Source organism: Gossypium hirsutum, chromosome D09, assembly GCF_007990345.1.
Source record: "Gossypium hirsutum isolate 1008001.06 chromosome D09, Gossypium_hirsutum_v2.1, whole genome shotgun sequence".
Taxonomy (NCBI): Eukaryota; Viridiplantae; Streptophyta; class Magnoliopsida; order Malvales; family Malvaceae; genus Gossypium; species Gossypium hirsutum.
Window position 1 is genome coordinate 21,300,159 of NC_053445.1, and position 15,622 is coordinate 21,315,780.

Consider the following 15,622-nt stretch of genomic DNA (forward strand, 5'->3'; position numbering starts at 1 on the left):
TTGCCTCTCTTTTCTTTTTATTTCATTTTCTTTTTCTTCTCTTGCTTTTTCTTTTTCTTTTCTTTTCTTTGTTTTCTCTTTACAAGAATGTACAAAAGAACGATGAGAATACAAATCTTGTTTGAAAGATGAAGAACTATTTGCATATGATTCACAATCAAAACTTCGTGAAGAATACTCCGGGTAAGATTTCTTTGAAGATCTAGTAGGAGTATGTCTTTCTCTTCGAACGCCATCTTGGAATGAATCAAAATCGTAATCAGCTTCTCGTCTTCTCAAATTTCTTGATGAAAAGGACTTTCGATCGAAGTCACTTCTCGAATTCGCTGATGAATATGCGTCATAGTATAAATCTCTTTGTCTGGAAGTAGATGGCGAAAAGGAATCACGATAGGAACTTTTTCTTAAGTAGTAGTCGGGGGTATATCTCCGTGGGGTTCTTGGTTCCGTTTTACGACTTGAAGAAACTCGATCACTTTGGTCTCGTTTAGTCGCCATTCTTCGCTTTTCTTGAACCAAGTATTGGTATTCCGATTCGGTGAACTCTTCGTATGACATGATTTTTGTTGCTAAAAAGAAAATGTTAGATCACAAAAAAAAAATGAAGTACCTCACCACAAACCTCACAATTTCGCTCGGAAAGAAAATTGGATAACACTCCACTCGTGTTTACACTTGTCTAATGGCTTTTGCTCGCTCTAATGTACTCACCACTCGTGCCTTTTTCTGCTCGTCTCACTCTCATGAATTCGTATTTTGTTTCAAGAAGACTTATTGCGGCTTAAAGGGTCGGCTTCAAATGGGTTACAAGGGATAACGTCGGGTGTAGGGTAGGCTAAACAAAGAAAATAAAAATCAAAGTATGTGTGGCGTTTTGGGGGGGTAGAGGGAATGGTAGAATGAATGGAGGCTTGAAAGCAACAAGAAATAATAACAAAATAAAACTCACAAGACTTTTCACTCTTTTTTTTTATACTTTGATTTTTCGATTTTTTTTTTTTAAAAAAAATTTCGATTTTTTTTTCAAATTTTTTTTTCGAATTTCCTCTTCTCTTTTTTTTTCAATTACAATATGCTGAAATACAAAGGAAGAAGAGAAAAAAAAAATTACAACCTAAATTTTTTTTTCACATTACGAACCTACTCCGAGCTTGGTACGAACGTCGGCATTCCTCGTTTTAGTAGCTCTGATACCAAATGATGTGATCCAGCTCGGTTGATTGAGTCGGTTCACTTGATTGCCCGATCGTCGACGAGGAATAGTTGAGTTATCGGAAATAGGATGAAATAAGGCTAAAGATACGGAAGCTTTCAAATGGTTTTAAAGGTTGGCTAAGGTGATGGTAAATTTAAAGGGTAGTAGGCTCGATTTAAGTATAAAAATAAGAAAAATGGAAGTTGATAAATGAAGGCTCGGTTTTGTAAAAAGATATTATAGTTGGGTAAAATCTAGGATAGTCGGTAGAATGGATAAATAAGCTTAAACACCAGAAACGATTCAACACTAAAAGTGTCACCCCGATTTCTATTCGGTTCAAGGTGGGATTGCGGAATTGTAGAAGGTTGAACGCCACACCAAAGCAAGGTGATAAGTTCAAAAGAGAACGATAGACACCACTAGCACGCTAGATAAGTCAGATCGAAACTCGTACGAATTTAGAGAGGAGAAAACTCACTCTTTGAACAAAGTTCATTCAAATGATCAAAAGTCAAAAGTCAAAAGTCCTTTACAAATGAAAGAAAACAAATATTTATAGGCACATAGATGACCATTCAAATTCGGCATCTAGGTGTTCACACAATAATAAAAACGTTCACACTAATGTATTAAAATAGTTCATAAATTCGGCAGATTCATGCACTAGCTGAATGGACACTTTCTTCCCCCTTAGTTTGTGCATGAATGCTTAGTGATAAAGAAAGGCTTCAAGTGACTTGTATGTGCACCAAAAGGTTGCATTCATCTCCTTGGGACGTTCATGCACTTGTATGGACCATGTATCTTCATAATTAAACACTTTAATGGCATGTAAGTTCATAAATGGTAGCATGAACCTAGTAAATTCGTTCTCCCCTTTGTGCATGCACTTAATTCAATCAATGTGTTGAATTATTGAGTTAATTCCTTCCCTTGGACGTTCTTGAACCCATCCATGCATGTGTAGTAGCCTATAGGTCAATTCAAAGTGTGAACATGTTCAAGGAGCTCTATGGTCAACATAGAATTAGTTAGCAGCTACTTCTTGGCTGAATAAGTGCCTTGGAAAGTTAAGAGACAGCCACCATACATGCACTTAAGCCATTCATGCATTCTATCATCCCATGCATTTGATCCATTCATGGACTAGCCTTTAATGTCCATACATGCATTCGACACATGCATGAATTTGTAGAAACATTGCATCTAGCCGTACATGCACCAGCATTTAATACTTCTTCATTCATGAGTGTGGAATGCCCAAAAGAGATGTTTCTTCATTCATACATTGTACCGTCCAAAGGAATGTACCTACATGAAATAAACAAGTCATTAAGACATCTCATGAACACTCATAAATTCGGCATGATGTGAACACATTAATGTCATGCATTAATTCGGCTATGTGAACATAATCAATTTATATAATGACAATGACATATTAATAACAAATATTAATATAAGACAAGTTTAATGCTTAAATGAATATGTGCAAATTTTTATTTAATGTATTAAAGACAAAACTGAGTTTAAACTAAAATGAGCTAAGCTTTAGCTCGTGAGCTAAAGTTGAGCTGAGGCTAAACTCCTAAGCTGAAGTTGAGCTAAGGTTTAGCTCGTGAGCTAAATATGAGCTAGGAGTGAGCTCGGTTTAGCTCAGGCAAGTTGGATCGAGCTTGAATAAGCTGGATTTGAGCTAGACAAGCTCGTGGAGCTGGAAACGAGCTGGGATCAGCTTGCCAACATGTCAATGCTCGGCTTGACAGACTTGTTCGATGAAGTTCGCGGGGCGTGCTCGTATCAAAAGTAGAGCTTACGTTGTACTCACCAGGTAGGTCAATTTTATAGGCATTGTCGTTGATCCGCTCGAGTACTTGGAAAGGCCCATCGCCCCTTGGGTCTAACTTGGACTTTCTTTTAGTAGGAAATCGTTCTTTCCTCAAATGGACCCAAACCCAATCTTCGGGTTCTAGTACAACTCATTTGCGCCCCTTGTTTGCTTTGTTGGTGTTGGCATCATTTGTTTTGGCTATTCGTTGCCTAGCCTTCTCATGTAAGGATTTCACCAACTCAGCTTTCTGTTCATCATCTAAATTAATAATGTGTTCAAGAGGTAATGGCGCGAGATCAAGTACTATTAGTGGGTTAAAACCATAAACAAGTTCAAATGGAGAATAACCAGTTGTAGAATGAATAGATCTATTATATTCAAATTCAACAAATGGTAGGCATTCTTCCCAATTTCTAATGTTCTTTCCCACAACAGATCGCAATAAATTCCCTAAGATCCGATTAACTACTTCAGTTTGGCCATCAATTTCGAGTTCGTATCAACTTAGCCTTTGATACCAATTTGATACGAACTCATTTTGTGATTGATTTGAGTCGTTAGTGTTTGCTCGATCGTGAATTTGAGTAAGGCTAAGTTTGTTTCAAAATAGAAGAAAGGCTACAAACAAACGTTTAAAAGGGAAATGGATTTAACAACGAATGGAAAAATTTGGCTAAGGGCAGAGAATGAACCAACAATAGAGGTTGTTGACCCGAGACTCAAAGTAGCTCTTAGGTGAATGACAGTATAGGAAAACAACAAAGAAAAGACCTCGACCCACTATCAAGAATGATAGGAACCTTGGTATATGATGAACGCCACACTATGAAAGTGATAAGTTCGAAAACAAGAAATGGATAGACGCCACAAGCTAAGCTTGATAAGTCAAATCAATTCCGTAAGAACAAAGAGAATTGGATAGCTCACAATTCAAATATTTCATCTATATTCAGCAAAAAGTTCTTCTTCTCTATGGCTGATTACATCTATTTATAATGCTAAAACAAGGTAACCGAATGGTCAAAAACATCCACTTAATGTGCCATAAAAACTGATGTCTTTTCTTATTCTTTGAACCAAATAACTCCTTCCATAAAATCACTTTAATTCAGCTGATTTGAATGTCTTTAATGGCTTAGAAAATGACTCTTGAGTTATCCTTGGCTAGTTGAATAGACACCATCTCTTAACCAGCTCCTTAATGACATTCAAAGGCTTGATTAATTTCTCTTGAAAGCTCCAAAAATGGATGGAAGTGGAAGAGTTGCTGCTGAATTTTAAAGGGCATAAAATGCTCTTTAAAAACTCCTTTAATGATTTTAAGCTCCCTTTATAACAGCCCCTTTAATTGTAACTCAAAAGAACTTGAACAACCACTTAATTAAATGTGTTACAGCCTTGAATTGTAACCACTATAAGCTAAAAAGTCACCTGCAATAAACACATTAAAATGAGTTTATTAAACAAATGAAAACACTTATTAATCATAACAAACATTAAACTTACTTAAATAAATGAACTAAAACATATATGCAATAATTATTCCAGCAACTAGTTTAATTAAAGAAGCATAATTAAATGAACTTAACTCATGCATCAATAAATAATCCTAGGAACTAGATTAATTAAGAACAACACTTATTAAATAAAGTTCAACAAAAACACTTATTAATTAAAACTAAGATGAGTTGAATAAATGTCCAGCAACTCATTTATTAAACTAAGATGCTTAAATGCATGGTTTTGAAATGCAAATTTAACTAACATGAAAGTTACATAATTAAACTAACTTGACTTAATTTAATGATGCAAACTTAACTAACATGAAAGTTACATAATGCATGACTTTACTAAATGCAGAACACATATTAATGATGTGCAAACTATGACATAATTAAAAACACAAACTAAAATAACTAAAAATTAATGAATCAAAATCCTTATTTTCCAGCTGCCAAATTGACAAACTGAAATTAAAAACTTCATTTTGCACTTGGGCCCCTCGAGTTTGGGCCAATCTTGGTAGCATCGAGTTGTGTCATAACATGATGCGACCGGGATCGCATCATGACATGTAGTAGAATAAAGTAATTTAGTACCAAGCTTACCCCACAATACCTTCCAAAAGTGGCTAAGTGATACGGGCATTGTACGCGGACCCAGATCGAGTTGCCAAGTCACGGGAAACTCCTACAAAACCCTAAACAATCAGATCTAAAACGAAACAAAAAATTAAAAGATTATAACTTTGAATTTCCAGATCTAAAATAAAATCCCCAAATCAGCAAAGAATCAAATTGAGAATAGAAATAAGTGTTAATAAGGGTTCTTGAAACCCTAAAGAAGATTGCGATTCTGCCCAATTGAACACCAAGATAGTTTTCCCCAAATTTTGGCAATCTAATTTCACCCAAAAAGAGTATGGACGAGTTAGTAAGAACCCTAGAAATTGGGGATTTTTGGCTGATTCTTTAAGATAGAAAAAGGCTGGAAACACAATAAAAATAACAACTAAATTAGAAAAGGATTCGGCACAAGCAGAAATAAAGAAAAGAAATTGACAGCAAGCAAATAAAAGAAAAGTCCTAAGAAGCCTTGAAATCCCAAAAGATCTCACAACTCCCTTCAAACGACTCTAATCTCCCCTCCAATGAATATCAATGGCAAGAAAAAGGCTGAAGATGGCCCCCACAATCAAAAGATTGCTAAAACAACTTCTAAAGAAAACCCAAGAGAGAATTCTTGGAGAAAAAACTCAAAGAGAATTCTGCACTTAAACAAATCTAAAATTTTTGATATATTGAGAAGTTTCTAACACGGTGACTGGCCAAGCCTTTATATAGGCTTTTCAAATATTTTCCTAATCTAATTAGAAAACTAAAACTAAACAAACTCCTAATTATTTTAATTTTAAATGGAAATTCGGCCAAGGGCTTTTAATTGGGCCTCTTGAACAAAATATTTACATAAAAATTTAAGCTAAGTATTTTAAAAAATAAAACTTTACAAATTGGGTCACTTTGACAATTTGGCCTGATTTTCAAGTAAGCATGGTTTGTCTTCTTGTTTGGGCTTGGGTTGGGCCTTTGTGACTCGTATATTCCCCCATTCCTCAAAAAGATTCGTCCTCGAATCTGAAAAATCAAATGGACTTGACTTTCCTCGATCGAATGGGACTAATGGCAATTGAATCCACTGAAAAGAATAGCCATGAGTTAGTAAATAGCAACGCAAACAAACTTGTAGCCCAATCATAAGCATAACAAAACAAGTATAACGCATGCGAATTGACAGATTCAGATTACCATGCAAACAAGCTAATTTACACGCCAATGCCTCGTCAAATATTCGAAACAAAGATGGATATGTTTTAAGGCATTCAGTCCTCTCAAATTGTTTCCACAAACCATGAATAAATTACGAGTAATAAATCAAATGGTAAACATAATCGTCACAAGCAGGTATTTGAAAAGATTCACACGGTTCACAGAGTTGCATAATCATACCATTCATTAATCGACGGACTATGGATTCACTCACACATGCATCAAAAACAATAATCTTTTTATCAATCATTAAACCAGATAGATCATCAATAAATAAAATAGGATAGTCAAGCACGTTTCGATTTAAGTGTTTTACAAAAATTAAATCATCAACTCGATCTTTGTCACTATCAGCGGAGTACAAAGGTGTTTCAAAAGTTTCAAGCATCTTGATGTGATCCGGCTCGGTTTCTCAACTTGGTGGATTTTGTTTTCGTCTGGCTCTTTCCTCCACTCGATCCAATCGATCATGCAATTTATCAAAATTTGATTTCACAATTCTACGTATCTCTTGCTTCAAATATTGGAAATCTGATTCGAAAAATTCTTGTGACATGATTTTTTTTAAAAAAATGATTAAAATAAAATAGAAAGTAAATACCTCACCACAAAAATCTCACGTTTCACTCACAAAGAAAATTGGATAACACTCCACTCGTGTTTACACTCGTTAAATGGCTTTTTCTCGCTCTAATGTACTCACCACTCGTGCCTTTTTCCGCTCGTCTCACTCTCATGAATTCGTATTTTGTTTCAAGAAGACTTATTGCGGCTTAGAGGGTCGGCTTCAAATGGGTTACAAGGGATAACGTCGGGTGTAGTGTAGGCTAAACAAAGAAAATAAAAATCAAAGTATGTGTGGCGTTTTGGGGGGGTAGAGCGAATGGTAGAATGAATGGATGCTCGGAAGCAACAAGAAACAAAATAAAACTCACAAGACTTTTCACTTTTTTTTATATCGAAATTTTTTTTAATTGCGTGAAATTTCACTACGGGGGATATAAAAGAGTGTAGAATGAGATTTTGGAAAAATTTCTATTGAAGTGATGTGATCCGGCTCGGTTGATTGAGTCGATTCACTTGATTGCCCGATCGTCGACGAGGAATAGTTGAGTTATCGGAAATAGGATGAAATAAGGCTAAAGATGCGGAAGCTTTCAAATGGTTTTAAAGGTTGGCTAAGGTGATGGTAAATTTATAAGGGTAGTAGGCTCGATTTAAGTATAAAAATAAGAAAAATGGAAGTTGATAAATGAAGGCTCGGTTTTGTAAAAAGATATTATAGTTGGGTAAAATCTAGGATAGTCGGTGGAATGGATAAATGAGCTTAAACACCAGAAACGATTCAACACTAAAAGTGTCACCCCGATTTCTATTCGGTTCAAGGTGGGATTGCGGAATTGTAGAAGGTTGAACGCCACACCAAAGCAAGGTGATAAGTTCAAAAGAGAACGATAGACGCCACTAGCACGCTAGATAAGTCAGATCGAAACTCGTACGAATTTAGAGAGGAGAAAACTCACTCTTTGAACAAAGTTCATTCAAATGATCAAAAGTCAAAAGTCAAAAGTCAAAAGTCAAAAGTCCTTTACAAATGAAATCAACAAACTATTTATACTAGTTTCTTATGCTAACCGAATAGTCCATTCATGAACTTAATGATTAAGTAATGAACCTAAATTAAGACATGAACCTTCTAGAAAAATGACCAATGGTGTCCTTGTCCATGTTCGGCCGAATGGTACTTCAATGGGCAACTTTATGGCTAAGGAAATGAACTTGAAGGCTTGGTGAATGTATGGGAGAGCAATGGACATGTCTAGGTTCGGCCAAGGTGTGAATGGACACTCCAAGAGATGCCTTTTGGCCGAATAGGTACTTAGGAGATCAATGGACAGCAACCGATGCATGTAAGTGAATATTCATGCATTCTTCCATTCATTGTATTAAATCATTCATGCATCATCCTTACGTTCATTGAACCAGCCCATTCATGAATCATCTTTAATTGTGTTCCCACATCATGCATTGTAAGTAGACGTTCATGCACCTAGCTTGAATGAATCTCCACATTCGGCTGTACCTAAAAACACACATGAACTTAATTAATTTCAAGCAAATTCAGCTGAACTAAATTAAAGTATAATGTGAACATCCTAAATAACATTGAGACAACTTAAATATTAACAAATCATAACACATAAATTCGGCTGGACAAATTTAAAACATGTAATAATTTAGACAAATTAAATGACATCTAGACACCTTTAATTCAGCCAAATCAAGACATATTAAACACTTGTAATAAATTAAGACATATTTAAAAGCTGTAATGAAACTTATTTACATGCTTATTTAAATGGTCTAAAACTCCAGCAAATAAAGTTAATTTAGCTAAAGAGCTAATAATGAGCTGAATTGAATTTAAACTAAGCTCAAACGAGCTGAATTAAGCTCATGTGAGCTAAAATAAAATTCGGTGAGCTGAACCAAGCTAAATGGAGCTTGAGGAGCTGAATTCAAGCTGAGGTCAAGGGCATCCTTGACCAGGGTCATATCATGAAGTGTCTCCAGACTTTTTTTTTTACGGATCTTTCACGCAGCTGATTTAATGCATTAAAGCTGATTAATTTTTGGAGTTTTTTTAAGGCAACTATTCGGCCAAAGTGACCAAGCTTTTCATCCTTTCAAGACTACTCGCTAAGAGATTCTTATCGAGATTCCTATTCGTCAAGGAATTCAAGACGCGAGAGCTTAGAGCTTGCGACTTTTCGACATGATGAACGAGAGAGGACGAGTTATTCCTCGTATGACTCAAAGAAGTCCTTCCCGGAGGATTGTTCCCGAAGAAATGGACGAGAAGCCTATGAAAATATTTTCTCTTCCTTTGGGGCAAATGATTATCTTTTTGATTCTTTCATGTCGACTGCACATTGTAATGAAATCGAAAAAGCGAGAGAAAAAGAAAATGAAGAGAAAGAATTCGAAAAAGAAATTGAGATTGAACAAGAGTTCGAGCGAGAAAAAGAAAATGAAAGAAATGAAAAAGAGATTGAAAAAGAAAAAGAAATCAAAAAAGAGAGTGAGGTCGAAAATAAAATTGAAAACGAGAGAGGAAATGAAAAGAGAGAAAAAGAAGTTGAGATTAGAAAAGAAACGAGAGAAAAAGAGATAAACGAACCAGAAAAAGTGAGGAGCATTTCGACTAATCCATATGAAACTTGTTCTTGTTCTGTTTCTTCTTTCCAGGTGCCCGAGATATCAAACGATAATTTTCAACTTCACTACCTTTCCGATGAAAGACATTTTCATATGGTCAGTATAGGTAAGGTTGAAGATGAAAACGTGCCCCAAGAGTTCAAAGGTAAGAGAGGTGAGGAAATGTTAACGATCGAGTCACGACCCCCAGGTTTGAAAATTGTTGAAATACTTTTTAGTGACTTAATTTCTAAACGCTCTCCTTATTTTGGTCTGATTAATTGCTACTCCCTGAATGTGGTTGATTTTTGTTCCAATCAACAAACCAAAGATTTAATTTTGTGTGATGACGGTTTTTCACGAAAGGCGATTAAATTTTTCATTTGTGACAATTTTGTGCACCAATTAACGCTTTGTGGAAAATCCATGAATTTGTGCAAGTATGAATTGATGAATGTAAAAAGTTTTAATTGTTTGTCCCTGTGTATGCAAAAATCCCATTGGTTTAACGTGTTTGGTTTAATGAAATTTTTGCTACATTTTGGCATGAATACTCAAAATCAAGTTTTTAAACCCGGAATCTATTTTGGTTCGTTTTATGGGAAAGTCAAGCTTCATCAATTTTGTGTGAACAATTTCTATTGTTTTGATAATTGGGTGTTGAATAAGGAACTGAGGTATGAAAAATTTGATTTCAATTTAAATTCATTCCTTAATCCATTTTTGTGGTTGTATTTGAAGTTCGTATTTCATTTCATTAAGGTTAATTCAGCCATAGAAATTCGACTAGACTACATTTCCGAGGAGAGAAGATTTATGATGATCGACAAAGGTAAAAATGATCCTTGCTTTTCCATCCCTCGAGGTAAACCAGGTATGACTTACGATAACTTTAAAATTTCTCTGCCCCATTCGGTTGGTAATAAAATTTTTGTTAAAGAATTGGTTGTTGCAAGGAATTTAAATTGTGATGTGTTTAATTGTTCAGCTTTATTTAAAAATGACTCATCTATTTTTATTGATGCTGATGATGCGATTTTGGAAGAACCAATCGTCCAATTTCCATTGCAAGGTTTTACTGTGCATTCATCTGTTTGTGATAAAAATCTGTGTTCAATAAGTTGTGGTGAGGAGTTTATCTGCTTGATCGATGAACGGATTAAGTTGAATGTGTCCACATGTCTCTTGAAAATTTTTGGTAAGATTCTCCTTGATGACAAGTTTGTTGAAAAGGTGAAAGATCAATGGCCACTGTTAAGCTTAACTATGCAAGATTTAAGCCGATTAAGTGGTAAAATCATAACTTGCAAAAAGCTTTGTTCAATCGATTGTGGGTATGAAATTTGGAAAATACCTTCTTGCAAGGATTATGAATGTTCTACCCAAATGGTACTTGGGCCACATATTTGCTCAAATGAATTCTTGATGATTTGTGATTACTCATTTAAAATAATTCCTTCGTTTGATGAGACTTTGTATGGTGAAGATGTAACAAAACAGTTTGGTGGTTTATTTTATTTGTGTTCGATTCCGTTTGATCGAGGAAAGATGAGTAAGCGAAGCTATGATCGAGTGAACCAACGGCTCGACTTGAGGACAAGTCGTTCTAAAGAAGGGGGGAATGATATGACCCTGGCCAAGGATGCCCTTGATTTCAGCTTGAATTCAGCTCCTCAAGCTCCATTTAGCTTGGTTCAGCTCACCGAATTTTATTTTAGCTCACATGAGCTTAATTCAGCTCGTTTGAGCTTGGTTTAAATTCAATTCAGCTCATTATTAGCTCCTTAGCTAAATTAACTTTATTTGCTGGAGTTTTAGACCATTTAAATAAGCATTTAAATAAGTTTCATTACAGCTTTTAAATATGTCTTAATTTATTACAAGTGTTTAATATGTCTTGATTTGGCTGAATTAAAGGTGTCTAGATGTCATTTAATTTGTCTAAATTATTACATGTTTTAAATTTGTCCAGCCGAATTTATGTGTTATGATTTGTTAATATTTAAGTTGTCTCAATGTTATTTAGGATGTTCACATTATACTTTAATTTAGTTCAGCTGAATTTGCTTAAAATTAATTAAGTTCATGTGTGTTTTTAGGTGCAGCCGAATTTGAAGATGAATTGGGCAGATTCATGCATGGAGATTCAATGAATTTGTAGATGCATGTGCAGCTGATTTAATGCATTAAAGCTGATTAATTTTTGGAGTTTTTTTAAGGCAACTATTCGGCCAAAGTGACCAAGCTTTTCATCCTTTCAAGATTGGCCGATTCTCTTCTCAAGGAAGTATAAAGGCTGTTCACACTATGGCTGTTCGGTTCAACCATGTTCACACCTCATGGCCCTTCAAAACCATCCGTTCACACTTCTAAATGGCTCTTCAAATTGCCAATTAATGCTGGTAATTTTTCAGCAATAGTTGCTTCATGAATGACCCCATTATGTTCATTGACCGAACCTAGCCTATTCATGCACATCCAAGATGTTCAAGGTGCATTTGCCCATCTAGAAGATGACCATTGGAGCTCTCATTCAGCCGAATCTACATGGGCTAATAATTTTGCATTCATGCTGAATTTTAGTTCATTGTTTACTTAGAAACTAAGTCTTGAATTTGTCCATTCGGCTATTAGTAGGAAGGCTATAAATAGTTGTTGAATTTTTTATAAAAGGACTTTTGACTTTTGATCATTTGAATGAACTTTGTTCAAAGAGTGAGTTTTCTCCTCTCTAAATTCGTACGAGTTTCGATCTGACTTATCTAGCGTGCTAGTGGCGTCTATCGTTCTCTTTTGAACTTATCACCTTGCTTTGGTGTGGCATTCAACCCTCTACAATTCCGCAATCCCACCTTGAACCGAATAGAAATCGGGGTGACACTTTTAGTGTTGAATCGTTTCTGGTGTTTAAGCTCATTTATCCATTCCACCGACTATCCTAGATTTTACCCAACTATAATATCTTTTTACAAAACTGAGCCTTCATCAACTTCCATTTTACTTATTTTTATACTTAAATCGAGCCCACTACCCTTATAAATTTACCATCACCTTAGCCAACCTTTAAAACCATTTGAAAGCTTCCGCATCTTTAGCCTTATTTCATCCTATTTCCGACAACTCAACTATTCCTCGTCGACGATCGGGCAATCAAGTGAATCGACTCAATCAACCGAGCCGGATCACATCACATCTTACCTTTATAAGCAGAAGAATAAGGGTCGATTTTACCTTTTTCATTTAATACAAACCTTCGCTCATCGGGGGCAGAGTGTAGTCGAAGCTCCATTGTTGAGTTAACCTTTGTCAAATGGAACTCAAACTTTATGTATAACCAGAGAAATTGTTTAAGGCACGAATATAAATTGAAAACAAACTTGGCAAAGCTCGTTACCTTATTCAAAAACCAAGTACCAAAATAATAGAAAGTATTTGCCAAAATAGATTTGCACAAATTCGAGGATTTTACACAAGGCAAATTAAGAGAATAACAACTCACGCTTCCTTTCGTAATGACTTTATCAACCACAATCAAAGAATAACAATTAATTGGATCAAAATGAGGGGATCTTTTAAGAACTAAGTCACCAAAAGTTTTATCAATTATTTTCAAATCTGCACGGGACTTGGTTGCTAAAATTTCCTTACCTTGCTTACCTTCGGGCTCATGTGGTTGGATTTCATCTTTGCCTATGTTGATTGTATGAAAGCGTCTTTCATTTGAGAGGTATTGAAGTTGAAAGTTATCTTTCGGTCTTTCGGGAACCTGAAAAGTAGCAACACAAGAAAAACTTATATCTTGGTTAGTGGAAACATTCCTCACTACCCTTTCCTTGTCTTTTTCTTTTGTTTCTTTTTCTAACTTATTTTCTCTTCTTTCTTCAATTTCTTTTTCACTTTTCTTTTCTGTTTCACATTTGTTTTCACTCTCAATCTCTTTTTGCTCTTTTTCATTCTCTTTTTCTTTTTTCTCACTTATTTTAACAATAGAATTTTTCAATTTGATTTGGTCCTCATGGACTTGTTCCGGAGTGAGCGGCACTAAGGTGATTTTCCTTCCTTGATGCTTGAAAGAATACCTATTGGTACGACCATCGTGAGTGACCTTTCGATCTAGTTGCCATGGTTCTCCTAGCAACAAATGGCAGGCTTGAATAGGTACTACGTCGCACACGACTTCGTCTTGATACTTACCGATAGAAAAGGTGATGCGCACTTGTTGAGCGACCTTAAATTGGCCTTCGTTGCTAAGCCCTTGTAGTTGATAAGGTCGTGGATGCTTGGTAGTGGTTAAGCAAAGCTTTTCCACCATCGTCGTGTTGACTACGTTCGAGCAACTTTCACCATCAATAATAACTCTACAAAGCTTACCTTGTACATGGCAGCGAGTATGAAAGAATGTTCTAGCTGGTGCTCGCTCTTTGGTTTTGCCAAAGAGGGTTGTCCACGATCATGGAGATCATAATCAGTTCTAGGGACACGCCGAGGAGCGCGCCTATGAGTAGGAAGCTGGTTATCCACATCGTCTTTAATTGGATCTCGATATTGAGGCTCTTGATTCAACCGCACCTCATTGATAGTAGCAGTCAACGCTCGAAGTACAGCAGCCTGTTCTTCCAACTGTTGTTGGAATTTTTTAAATGTGTCATCATTATTATCACCTTTGGACATTTTCAAAAATCTGCAAAAAATAAACACTCAACACTCAAAAATAGAAGTTAGCAAACCTGATGCAACCTTAGCCTGGGAAATTACTACCGAATCCATTGAGCTGCCACGAGGACCAATAACTCGATCACGAGCTAAGAGATTTCGAAATGCAATAGCAAGCTATGTGGAACGAGCTTGGGAAGAGGGAGTGGCCGGATTTGATAGTCGTGCTTCAAGCCGTTCAAAAGGCGTTACTTGCAATTTATTGCAAGTTGAATTTGTTTCTTTTAATTAACTTGTTTTAGTTTAATAAATAAGTTGCTGATCAATTAATTTAACTTATCTTAAAGTTTTAATACATGAGTTAGTTATTGAACTTTATTAAATAAGATGCTTCTTAATTGATCTAGTTCCTAGGATTATTTATTGATGCATAAATTAAGTTCTTTAAATTATGCTTCTTTAATTAAACTAGTTACTGGAATAATTATTGCATATATGTTTTAGTTCATTTATTTAAGTAAGTTTAATATGTGTTATGATTAATAAGTGTTTTAATGTGTTTAATAAACTCATTTTAATGTGTTTATTGCAGGTGACTTTTTAGCTTGTAGTGGTTATAATTCAAGGCTGTTACACATTTAATAAGTGGCTGTTCAAGTTCTTTTGAGTTACAATTAAAGGGGCTGTTAAAAAAAGGAGCTTAAAGATCATTAAAAGGAGTTTTTAAAGAGCATTTTATGCCCTTTAAAATTCAGCAGCAACTCTTCCACTTCCAGCCATTTTTGGAGCTTTTAAGAGAAATTAATCAAGCCTTTGAATGTCATTAAGGAGCTGGTAAGAGATGGTGTCTATTCAACTAGCCAAGGGCAACTCAAGAATCATTTTCTAAGCCATTAAAGACATTCAAATCAGCTGAATTAAAGTGATTTTATGGAAGGAGTTATTTGGTTCAAAAAATAAGAAAAGACATCAGTTCTTTTATGGCACATTAAGTGGATGTTTTTGACCATTCGGTTACCTTGTTCTAGCATTATAAATAGATGTAATCAGCCATAGAGGGAACAACTTTTTGCTGAATATAGATGAAATATTTGAATTGTGAGCTATCCAATTCTCTTTGTTCTTTCGGAATTGATTTGACTTATCAAGCATAGCTTGTGGCGTCCATCTTTTCTTTGTTGCTGAACTTATCACCTTTGGTGTGGCGTTCAATATACCTTTGGTTCCTATCATAGTTGATAGTGGGTCAAGGTTCCTTTCCTGTTTCCTTTAACCGAAAACACCTAAAGACCATTTTGAGATTCGGGTCAACAATTCGTTATTGTTGGTTCATTTTTGGTCTTAGCCAATTAATTTGTTATTGTTTCCTATTTATTTTGTTTATTACCTTTGTTTGAAGCCATTATCTCTATTTTG